General features: G+C 25.6%; 1 protein-coding gene across 2 annotated transcripts in view; it reads left to right on the top strand.

Annotated features, from left to right (window-relative positions):
* The window catches only part of LOC107173854 (FMRFamide receptor-like), a 101,803-nt gene that overhangs the window by 27,960 nt on the left and 59,634 nt on the right, over window positions 1-14,209 (top strand). The window lies entirely within an intron of this gene.

Raw genomic sequence — 14,209 nt, 5'->3', positions numbered from 1 at the left:
AATGGAGCGTGTCACGTGTGATCATATTATAGCAAATTTGTAATAATGCTATAATTCATCGACCATTGCGATAATTTATACCGCAGAAAAGTGAACTTACTTGCTTAGAAAGCATTGCATGTGGTCGCGTCAATGCATAGTTGCGACTTATGACTCATTTACGAGATCATTTTCGAGGACATATTATGTATTTTAGTACTTACGCTCGATCATTGCAATAATATTATTATTTCGCGCCAACAACCGTTTTTATGGCATGTTTTATTTTCGCCGGGTGTTGAAACAAATGTATAAGAATATTATGTGCGATATAATATTTTCATTATATTGTTAAACCACGGATTGTTAACGACCGGTTTTTTTATCATAATATTTTGTTTGCAATATCACTGCCCAGGTACGTTTTTGATTTCGTGCCACCGCGGCGATGTGTTTGAGACTTAGCGTCAAATCGATTTCCACGCCGTACGAAATTGAAGTAAACACAAGCGACCGAGAGTGGCGTGAAATACGAAAACCTGTACAACTTGGATTTTATAAACAATAATTATTTTGCATACGCCTTATAATTACATAAATACAAATAAACGAAGCGACAATAATCCACAATAATACATCACATTATTATTTTGTATAATTACTTTAAAAACCATTATACTATACAGTGGCTCGTGACTATTTTACGAACCAAATTTCAGCTAAGCTTTTACGGATTTATCTAGGGAAACTCTAGCGAACAAATCTAATAATTGCGTCATGCAAGTGCATGATAATAATTAATAATTTCCAAATAATGCACAATACAACTACGGCCCCGCCGAAGTGTGTACCTACGGAATAACAGGAACCCGTGAATAATAATTGCATAGTTTAGGTTTATATCTCGGTATTATGCAGCAGGTGTCAGGTGACACAGTCTTACCTCGTCCTGCCACCAATCAGCTCCTGAACCGTAAACCTCGAGAAACGGATGACAAGTTTAGTCGTGTCCAAGTTCGGATGAAAGTGAAGATAATGTTTACAATCATTATTTTTGCTCCACTGAAATTTCGTCACCAATATTATGATGATAGTACGCTGCACCCGTGAACGATAACGATAAAACTCCAATATTGGTCGTCGGATCGACAATCGAAATGTAACGAACGGAGTAAAATCCTATAAAAGACCGACTGCGTATTTCAAATGCAATATTATTATGACTCATCGTGAATAATATCACATGTACCTATATGTCATATAATATACGATTATCGCAAACTTTATTCGTCTTACGAATGGGCCAAGCATGATTCAAAAATCATCTATACTCAATCATATAATAATAGTATACAAATATTATAATATAGGGTTCAGAGAAGTATATTCTGATGAGGTGGATTCTGAATTGGGGGGGGGGGGGAGGAGAAAACGACAGGCAGGATGGCATTTTTTTTATCAGATTTCGTAATAATTCATCGATTATGTAACAACGAATGAAAAGGATTGTCTTGAGGATCGGTGATGATATTTTGTAGTAATAAAATGATGTGTTCAATATTTTTCTCTGTTTAATTGTTTAACATATAAACAATGAATTGTAATTTATAATTATAAAATTTTGACATACTATTTGCTATTTACCAATTATGTAAGGCGTGGAAAAAAAATTAAAACCAATTTGCAAACATTCTGTACATACAATAACGGATCTATCTCATATTTATTGATGAATAAAACAATACATGAATAATTTCCACCCTCAGAATAACAAAAAAAATAAAATAGTGTTGATATATAAAACATTTTTGACTTAATCTACCCGTATGTACTTGTATAATATAGAACTTTTGGTATCATTTAGAAGTTCAATAAATTATTTCTCAAAGTATAATATTATAATGGATACATATACTTATATAACATATAATTTAATTGTTACTATTCAAAATATCAATTTAATTTTTACATAGTTATATAGTTATTTTATCTTGTCAAAGAGTTTATGCGATGGTTGTTAGAAAAGTAATTTCAAATTTCATGGAAAGTGAAGAAGATCATTTTATATTGTATAAAATTGATGAGAAATTAATGTATTACTATAGTGCTGTTGATTTTTGTTAGTAAATTGTGTTTATTTTAGCGTATATAATGATTTATTGAAGTTTCAAAACTTGGAGCTATTTTTGGTTATTTACACTGCTTTCGTCTTTTATTCTTTGAAAGCGCCACCAGCATATTTTCACCAACGTCTCTACTATTCAAACCGTGGAATAAATGTGATATATGTTCCTTAACAATCACTAATTGAGTATTGTCAATTATGTATTATATTAATATATAACGTTGGATTTATAATTGGTGCGACGATTTTGAGGTGTTTTAAGTCAATAAATTACATAGATGTTTATTGTCCATTAATGTGGCTAAAATAGTAGAATATGGATAATTGATACGAATTTTGAATTTTGATATCATAACATATAATATTAATTTGCCATATATTTATAAGAACATTTAAAAAATTGAATATTCTACAATTAATAAAATTACAAGTTATATTAAACTTTAGACCATATTTTGTTTTATATTTTGCTACAAAACTTTTTTCTCCAGGTGAAATACAACATTTTATAAAATCTTTTTCACTTAAAAAACACCTGGCATAGATTTAATTACAGCAGAGTTGCTCGTGAACTTTCAAAAAAATCTTGATCCATTTAACTCACATATTTAACTCCATATTAAGACTTTCCTACTTTCCACTTCAATGGAAAATAATTTTAATACCAAGACCAGGTAGTTTCTAGACATTGTATCGTCCTACAGTCCAATCAGCCTTTTGCCCTTCTTTGCAAAATTAACTGAAAAATAAAAACAACATTTCAAAAATTATAAACGACAAACCATAATACTTAAACACCCAAATTGGCCTCCAAAACAAGCACTCTACCTTACACCAAGTACACCGCATAACCAACTCTATTTCCTATGTATTGAGAAAAAAAAATATACTGTTCTGTTGTTCAATTAGATCTTGCCCAAGTATTTGATAAGGTATGGCACTCCAGGCTTTTACTTAAGCTAAAGGCGATTCTCCTTTCTCCTTATTTTTTTATTTTTTAAGTCGTACTTAGAAAATCGTAATTTCGTAACACGTGTAGGCTTAGCCATCTCAAACTTATCTCCTGACTTAACTGGTATTCCCCAAGGTGCAATTTCGTCTTCAGTCCAATATAATATATACACTTCAGCGGGCCAACCTACCTCCACCACACCATTGTTGCCGAATTCGCAGACGGCAAAATTATCTTCACCTCACACGATATATATGTTTATATATATCCCGCAAACTATCTCCCAACATTTACAAACCCGCTTAAATATGATGGAATCGTGGTATTCTAAATGGAAAATAAAAATCAACAATGAAAAGTTCTCGCACATCGAGTTTAATCTTAAACAAAATAGAGTCCCCCGCAGTAACTCTAAACAATAAAATCATCCCTCAAACACATAACGTCCATTATCTAGGTCTGATACTAAACAAACGTTTAACTTGGGCCAAGCATATAACAAAAAAAAAACAAATCCAATTAAGCACCAAACGTAAATCTCTCTATATGCTTCTCGGTAAAAACTCCATAATTAGCCTAAAAACAAACTCCTATTATGCAAAACATTAACCAATTTGGTCTTATGGTATCCAGCTATGGAGTTCTGCTAAGAAAACAAACATTAATAAATTACAATGTTTTCAATCTATAACATTAAGTATGATTACAAACGCGCCTTTCAAATCACACACTTCACTCCGATTTAAACATCAAAACAGTCCCAAAGGTAACAAAATCATCCTACAAATTATTTCCCTCCAGTCTAGCAAATCGTTCAATTTCTATAAATTCAATGTAGGTAATAACATATTACATAATTTGAATATTTTATGTTATTAGATATTACCTATATTTCTAAATTTATTGAATAAACTATAACTTGTAATTTGAAATGCAATATCCTGCAAGTATTTGATTTTATTTTTCTAAAATAAACTAATAGTTTTACGTCTCCATTAAAGCACACCTAGATGTTGGAAATTAAACCACTTTGGCAGTTTTCTGTTAACTTTTGATTTTTAATGGTGTTTGTTTTTAAGCTGTCACCTTGAGTAATATCCATGGGCCATGGCAATGTTATTGGAATCCACTATTATTTACCTTTCTACAAAGTATTAACACTTCACCGATTTGTTTAAAAAGTATTGACTAACTAAAATATCAAAATGGTTTTTAATGAAATGGACTAATACAAGTTCAAAGGATGTTGACTTTGTTTCATATTTCAAAATGTTAGTAGGTTATTAATTAAAAAACATTTTATTAAAGTTATGAAAAAGTTTTGTAGTTGTTTTATTAATAATTTCCTGGTTAATCTTGCTGTACAGTTGTAAGATATTGCTTACAATTTTATAATAATAATAGTAATTGATTTGTAACAGGTACCTTTACTTTAGACTTAATAGTGTGATTTTGTTAAGTTTATATAATACCTTGTTCATCTGATATTTGTATATCCATTATGTAAGCCTTGTACCAAATCAAATTAAAATAAAATATTATATGAATACTGTCTGATACATGATTTTATTTTATCGATTTATTTTTTACGTTAATTTGAACTGGAGAACTGCCAAAGTTTTGAATTTTTAACACGTTACGTTTTAGGTAATACAATGTATATAATATATTGTTTTCTACGATAAGTATATAAGTGATTGTTTTCAATAAGAATATAATCATTACTTTAATTTACAATAACTTTAATTATATTTTTTTGTAGATATTATGTTCAGTATAATACATTTGTATTGTACCTATACCTTACATTAGGTATTTCATAATTACATAATTACATAATAACACATTAATAATAAATTATGGACGCAGGTGAAATGTTTCATTAATTTTACCAAAAAATACTAACTGATCACTTAAAAATAAAACCTTTTTTTTATTTTTTTTATTGAAGATAAAAGTGTATTTACAGTTTATACATACAGTGTATAATAAGTAAGCGTGGTGACTTAAAAAGAAAAAGAAAAAAAATAACATTAATTACAGAAAATGAAGGCTCCCAGCAGTGCCACCTGACAAGTGACAAGAAATTAGGGTTTGAGTTTATTTATTTTATTATTATTAAAATAAAACCTAAATGGCGAATTAGTAGATAACTGTTTATTGACTCGAATACCTACGTTTTACAAAATTATATTATTTTTATATATTTCCAGGTTAATAACTGACACATATTTTTGGTTGTATCATATTATATTGTTAATTATTAAACATCATAATATGTACTTTATTTATTATAAAAAGAAGTAATAATAACGTTGCTTTTTTCACTTAAGGATCGTGCAGCTCTTTGTTGTAGATATATTATTATATTATAATATGTTTAAATATTCCAACCTTAATACTGACACGTGCCATACCGAATGGTTAAGAATTAGTCTTTGTCTTCAATAAAAGCACAAAATGTTTAAACAAATATACATTCAAAAATGAACATTTGTCTTATGGTATTTTAAAGTATATGATTTTTCATCTTATTTTCGACAATACGATCCCTGTTATTGATTTTCTCGTACATTAAATTAACATAAAATTGTCAAACAGATATTTTGTACCTCTAAAGCTTCATTCTGTTATTTTAAACTATTTAATATACCTTGTTAGTTGTCATGTTATATACGGCATGCACACATCATGTAAAATAAAATAAATGCTTACCCGAAAAGGTCACGTAATACTAATAACCAATTTGATATATTCAGACAAAAAATACAACTAAAATATTTTTTAAATTAATAACCATTAATTTGTTGATATACTACATAATATAATGTACTGAAAAACATAAATGTTTTCAAAATTTTTACTGCACAGCCATTAGCCATTTTATGTTTCAAAATATCTCATGCAAATGGTTTCTTAGCTTTCAGATTTATCTTGAGAACAAAAAATGTATAACGTTATTCATACGGTTATCTTTAAGTTTAATCAACATATTTGTGTATAAGTGTTTTCTTTAAATCCATTGATATTTACTACTTATCAGTCTTATTATCAGGCTTTTATAGTTCATAGCACAAATATTTTGAGTCATAATATTTATAAAACGATCATTCCATTGAACTTTTTCAGTTAACAAGTAATTTGGCTATATAGATTTTCCAAATGTTTTCAAGTCATTTGCCGTTCAAATAGAATTGAATTCACATTACTTATCTATACTACGTTCATAGTACCTGTTAACAATACGATTCGCAACTTTATATTAAGTTATTGCATTATTTTGCATAACTATTACTTTTACTGATCGGATCGTTTGGCATTTATTACACACAACAGCACACATATTTTATAGCTTTTTTACATGTTAAACATAGTTTAAACAATAGTTTGAAGATATGGTATTTATCGACTTTTAATATCTAATTAAGTATAGCTACCATAAATTAAATTACAGTAAAATAAATATATCCACAAATGCTATTAAAAATATAAAATCTATATAATAATATTATTTTTACGGTTTTATAAATATAAAAGGTTGAATAAAATACATTTTTTTTTTCATTAAAAAATACACAATACGTTGCTATTAATATTCTGATCTATTATCCAATAAATAAATTAATCATATAATAATAATATGATATACCATCAGTTAAAAAAAATAAATAGTTAGACAGTCATTAATGTGTAAAATGAAAAATTTCAAGTCAATATGTAGTATTTATGAAATTATCAGTCCATTTGAATAATTTATCGCTCTTAAATTATATTTTAAACAAAATTATTTTTAATTTAAAGTACAAACGATAAATTATAGAATTATTATTGTGAAATAACTACATTTTTATAACATAGATCATGGAAATTATAATAAAGTGGGTAATTTGGTTCTAGCTTGATGATAACACACATTATCGTGATTAATTATACAAATGCAATTACAGCTAAATGACAGTAATTAATAGTATACACAATTGATATTAAACGATTTCTAAATTATGCCTCCTAGAGGTAAACATACAACAAATTAAATGCTGGAGTTATTTTTTTTTAAACTACAATCAGTCATTACTGAATAATTATATGTTTAGATAAATAACGTAAAACATTCATTTTGAATGAAACTATAATCGAGATCAACGCCGACACAGTATTATATAAATTACGATACTTATTATAAACATATTGAGGGTTTCTTGCCATTTTCTAAAACGTAACTGAAAAATCGAAAACAGATCTGAGCAATTTTTCAACAAGTGTTAAATGTATAATGCGCATAACTACATTAAAGTAACTAAGTAAATATATATATATATATATATTATATATGTACTTATAAAATATTTAAAAGTTCTTAGAAGACTTAGAAAGTGTTCAAAAAAATTACTTTCGTCGCTGATAATCTAAAATTCAATTCAAAATATGTACTGAAACTTAATCGTTAAAGATAGTATTCAATTATAACTAATAATCTTCTTTAATTTTTATATGCAAATAAAATGTAAAAATGTTATAGCTCTTTGATCCAATAACACAGTATTTAATTAAGCTGTATAATATTAGATTAGTATACAGTTTTAAAATCAAAATTAGACTTTTACTAGATAAACAAGTTCTTAAAAGTCTTGATTATATACTTTTTATTTATTTATCATTACTTTAACAGCATAAGAGTAAATTAAATTTTTACATTTAACAGATTTTTATGTACCTACCTTTTTATAGATTTTTAATTTATAATATCAGTTGAACTTTACCGAATATTAATATTTACCTTATTTTCTCATCCAAAAAACAGTACCTACAGTTATTGTGAAGGGGCCATTATGTATATACATAATATTATCGATGCGTATACCTAATGTAAAATATTATTAATTATTGATCATTATTATATTATACCGTTACATAAGATATTTAGTTATATATATTTGTTATTTATATAATTACAATTTTTTATTACACGTATAAAACTTTTACTTAAGTATAAACATTTTATTAAAAAATATATTTAATTTAGTATTTCCATAGCGCACACATCCAATTTACTAAACTTCACACTTTCAGAATTAAAATGCGTTTTAATGTAAAAAAAAAATGAAGAAGCTTTTTCAAACTCACCTCTTTCAAACAGTTCTAAAATCCTTACTTACATTCATGCGGTCAACAAAAAAAAAAAAATAATAAAAAAAATAGACTGCAAAAAAAGAAAACATTTTAAAGAAAGTTCTAAGGTTTTGCAATTTGTCATCGGTGAAGTCCAAAAGGTTTTTATCACCAAAAAACACAAAATATTACTTCTTTTTCTTTCATGATACATCAAAAGTCACTTTTACTTCAAACAAATAATACCTACCAAATGTTATTCAATGTTGAGTTTTTAACTATAGTCAAATTGTACGTATTATTTGAGATAATTCATACAAAGCATTAACGATTAGTTTTTAGTAACAAAACGTAGCATATGAAAAAATAGCTTAATAATATAAATGATTAAGCTATTTATAATATAAAATATACTTTACAAAAAAAAAAAAAACTATACATTTCATTGCGTTTTAATGAGCACTTCTAGTAATTATTACTTTTATAAATTAATATTGCATTTGACTTATTAATTATTATATCATTAAGTATATTATATTCTCATATAAAATCAACACATGTCACGTCATGTGATATATATTTATAAAAATATGAAAATAAAAGTTATAATTAGTTTAGGCCATCTGTTTATTAAATAATAATACATGATTTAAATATATGCCCAAATTACATCCTAAATAAACAGGGAAAAAATCATATTTTATGAAATTGTCAAAATAATAAATTATTGTAAACCATCAATCATTAACGTACAAAAAGTAAATTTAAAGATAATATGCTAAGTTTTTTAACTTACCGTGTAGTCTAATTTATTATTATTTTGATTTTTTCAGAGTTTTTTTTTTTTAAATAATTAACTAAAAGCCTGTCTTATTATGTAGATACTCATTGTATATTATATAATATATACACAGTTAAAATATATCATGATGAGTTTAGATTTGTTAATTTATATCCATATTCCCTACTATTAACTATTACAATTTATTTAAAACAATGACTTTAACCTTGTCCATGTTAGTATGTGTTCACGCCTGTTACTATATACATCTACAAATTTTTTTAACTTACTTTTCAGCAAAACTTTTTTTCGTATTGTATTATAAAAACTGTAAGATAAAGCATTTTCAAATTGTATTTAAAAAATATAATAACATAACTAAAAGTAATTTTTTAAAACATTAAAACACGATTATTATGAATATATTATATTACAAAATCAAATTATTTTCTGGTACGCTAAATGTTGAACTTAAAACAATATTATCGCCAATATACCATATTTTTTCAAACAATTTTTACCGGATCATTAATCTAACTTATGATGAGAAGATCAAGAGTATACCATTTGTAGGTACAGTCATATACTATGTGTTTTTAATTATATTACCTACCTAATAACTATCTAAAAGATTTCGAAGAAAATTAATAATGTTTTTGTAGTACGTATTATTATATCATATTACATTCGTTGAGGATTAAATTTAAATAACCTCGTGTTTCGAAATATCAAACACCTATACATATCATGTTTACACGTTATAGGTAATATGCAATATCTGATGGTTTAAATTTCAACCATCATTTGAATGAGGGCCTTTTTCATAAACGTATAATATTATTATATATTATTTTTTTACTATTCAAACAATATTCTGAACAATAATTCAGTAAGTAAAAATGTACAATAAGTAATAATAACTATAATAATTTATAATTGTAAAAGTCGTGAGAGACGTAAAGAGGAAGTATTATCCATTGGTAATAGGTAATAACTCATTGAATTGTTAATATTTTATCAGTTTAGTAAATCACGATTATAATAATCATTTTGCGTTTTAACCAGCGAAGACAAAGTGAGAGCATATATTTTTTTTTTTATTGAAGAATTATTATTGGAGATTAATTTGCAATGAAAACGTTTTCCAAGGTCATTATAACAGTTTTAATTTGTAGATTTTTGTGTAATCTACGTTATTTAAATCCTAGTAATAATACAAAGTGATATTTCGGAAAGCTTAAATTTGGTGAATATTGGATGGTTTGATAGGATTTAAAATGTATATACTTAATACCGTAATATGACCATATAACCAACGGATCTGTTTACAATTTTGTGCAGTTGTAGTTTTATTCTGAAATTTAATTCGGATTTAAGAAGATGCAAAAAATATCCAGTTTGGATTTAGTTTTTTTCTTCTCCATTTGAAGGTGAGATTTTTAAATGAACCATTGGTCCGGCTTTCCAAAATATTTGGTTTTTGGTTAAATTCGTGGTAACTATTGTATGATTTTAGAACAATTCACTGGGCATAGAGCAAAAGTAACTTTAACTAATAATATATTATCGTTGGTTTTTAATTATAGGTGTATACTTTATAGTTGTACAAAAGTATAATAAAACACAGATACTCTATTGTAACTCAGTGTGTATGTACAATGTATTTAACACTTTTATTTCATTTAAAATATATTGGCACAAAAAACGGGTCCTAATCATTTTTTTTTTTTTTTTTTTTAAGTAGGTACTTACTGCTTTGTGATAGGTCATCACATCATGATTACATTAGGTGAAGCAATTATTGAATTTCAGTAGAATAATTGATTATTCATGTTTATAATTCACTTACTCGATCGTTCGATTCCTTTACTAAAACAAATAACTCGTTACCAAAAAAAAAAAATATATATATATATACATATAATGTATAAATTAAAAAAAAAAACATGATTTCAACTCGATCGAACCCTAAAAAAATAATCATCCGAGCTCTTAAATAATGAAAATATATAATTATCTACTACACTTTTCAATGATTGTATTATACTGTGCGTATAATGACTGAATCAATTTTGTAAACATTATATGAGAAAAATGCGAATAAGCAATCAATCCAACGTGATATTAAAAAAAAAATATATATATATTAAAAACATAAGGCGACGTTGATTAAGTTTGGCTATCAATAATTGCCATTAAAACAAGAATGTTTATTTTTGCATAAATAAAATTATGGTTATTATTTTTCTTGATGATGATTTATAATAATAATTAATCAAGGGAATACTATTTCATCAATTTAAAAATCAATACATTTTAAATTAATATCTAATATTTTACCCAGAATGTCTCTCAAAAATGTATGAATTAAGTCTTTAATAAATCATACCAAATTTCAATTGAATTTGTAATATATTTTTAAGAATTTTTCAATAATTAGTTATATTACAGACATAATCAAAAAAAAAAATTATTAACACTTTAAAAAATACCCGAAAAGAATTTATGGTTTGAACTTTAAAAAATAAATCGAGAAAAACCAACAAGTGTAAAGAAATAGATAGATAGTTTGTTATCTTTTCTTGGCGCTTATTAATGGCTGAAAACAACAAAGAAAAAGGTTTTTTTCAAATTAGGATATAGTACTTATTATGTATCTAATATATAAGTTACTCCATCATTATTTTTTCAACTTTTATAAGTTACTTTGATCTATATACTATACTAGCTACTTGTTTGTATACTACAGTTGATCCGTATATTTAAATTTCATTATTCTAAACCGATATACGACAATTTTTTCAACTTTTTTAAGACCGTTTATTCATTATTGCCTTTATTTAAAATTATCAAATTATGTACTAATTTTTTTTTTTTTAATATCAATAAAAGCCTCAATGACTAAGGTTATTAGCTTAAATTATTTACAATATTAGTATTACATTATGATAATATATGATGTTTAGAAATACTACAAAATGAATTGTTTGAGTATGCAAAAAAGGTAGAGAAAAAAACACAACATAAGAAAAAAGAAAAATTGAGTTTTTGACCTTGGAGTTTTCATGTTGCGGTCCAAGTGCTTCATATAGGTGATTCGGTATGCTTAAGGATATTCTAATATCTACAAAATTACGAAAGAACAGAAAGATATGTTTGACGATTAGATCTTAACCACTGGTTATAGGCGTAAATTTGGCTTGCTAGAAGGGGGGGCTAACGCTAAGATTATAATTTATAATTTATAACATTAGAAATTTATAACGAGGCTATATTATTTTTTAGGGGGCTAAGCCCCCCTAAGCCCCCTAAGCCCCCCTAAGCCCCCCAATTTACGCCTATGCCACAGGTTATACAATTGGTCAGGTTCTTCCTGTCTAGTGAGAAAACAATTTGTAAGCCAAAAATGTCCAATTCTTATCTCTTAGTTTGTGCTAGTACCATATTATTCAACTTGTTAGTGGTTCTTTTACTACTATAAAATACAATTTATGCTTTGTCAAACTAAAAATGAAAACAGTTTTTTTAAATTATATTTTTCAAACAAAACTAAAGAAAATCTCGTGATTTATCAATTCTGCTGACATCGAATTATTATGATGTTACCTACTTTAGTGAAACCAAATAAAAACTTATTTCAAATATACAATGGAACTTCGATACGTCGAAAATTGAAATGTATGTGCATATGCTTGTGTTTGTATAAATGTATAATATTATATTTATATATATATATATATATTAGGACAAAATATACAATCTATATCATAAACGTAAAAGTGTATGTGGCTTAAAAAAAACAATAGATTCCATGTTATTTTTGATGCCATAAAAAAATACATTTGATCAAAACTTCAAGACACTTATCTATGTGTGAAAGTACACTCTACTAAAAATATTATATAAATGGAAAAATGAGTATACACCTAGTTGCATTTTTTAGTATTATAATCCGTAAAAAAAAATAAAAAAATAATAAAATAAATTTCAAAGCCCGAACTCAAATTTTCTGAGGTTCTGTCACTGGACAGTCTCTTCTTCATGTGTGACATGTCTTCTTTAAATCACTCATCATTGTTACTTATTGTTTTATGTGTAAACAGATTGTAATATATTTTTAATAAAAAAAAAAAAAAAAATCCGTAAGCTGCAGTGGATTGAAATTATTTTTTTACGCAGATTTACATTTCAATCTTTAATTAATCGAATTACACAGTATTGTTCTTTTTTAGTAATCAATATGTTATTATTGAGTTCTAATACTTTTGCAAAATATAGTAAGTGTATTTTCAAAGTATTACAATTATTATTGAATGAATTACATACAATTTTTTATAACCCGTATTGAAATATTATTATTACTTATTAGCATTTACAGTTTCATACAAATATCTCATTAGTTATTGTTTTTAATAGTTAATTGGTTTTATGGTCAACATATATTTATATGCTATATTTGTAGCTATGTTTTGATAATAATAGCTTTGAATTCCCTTTGAAAAAACTTTTTGGTTTGTTGAAATTCCATAAAAATATTCTTATTTCAACTTATGAATAAAAATAAAAATATTGCTTATAGGGTGGAAAATCAGGTTAATATGTAAATTATAACCACAATATTATAATTTATTTTTATTTTTTTTTACTTTTTTTTATTTATCTAATTGATTTTCTATGGAATTATTTGATATTTTACAGTTGAAATGTTTCAAACTTAATATTTTTTTCATTATCATCATTATCAATATCATTAAAATTCCTACAGTCATTCATTTTTTAATGTTTTTTGGACTTCATGGAAATATCATTTTTATTAATAACGTGCTTATTTGACTAAAAATTTACAGATATTAATTTATAACAGGAATTTAAGATTTGTTTGAATTCGAACAATTATATTTTTGTGTAATACATAATTTTGACTTAGATTTACATATTTTAATAATAGTGATGTGCTTAATTCGTACAATATTCTTTAGACGGAAAAAAGAAACGTTTAGTTTAGTAGCTTATAAAATCACACACATAAATACCATTTCCAAAAACGATTAGTTATTGATTATAAACAGAATAAAATAAAATTTGTATTACAAAAATTGGACAGCAAGGTTGTTATAACAATTCTAAAGAACTCATAAATGTATTCAAATCATAAATTACCTATAATGGAAAAGCTATTTAATAGTTCAACTACAATGTGAATATTTTTTAATTGATATTTTTAATCTGTTTTTTTTCTTACTATAATGCTACATCATACATC

Source organism: Diuraphis noxia, unplaced genomic scaffold (genome assembly GCF_037042655.1).
Source record: "Diuraphis noxia isolate RWA-SAM2 unplaced genomic scaffold, SU_Dnox_SAM2 contig0003, whole genome shotgun sequence".
Taxonomy (NCBI): domain Eukaryota; kingdom Metazoa; phylum Arthropoda; class Insecta; order Hemiptera; family Aphididae; genus Diuraphis; species Diuraphis noxia.
This window is presented reverse-complemented; position numbering and strand designations above follow the sequence as displayed.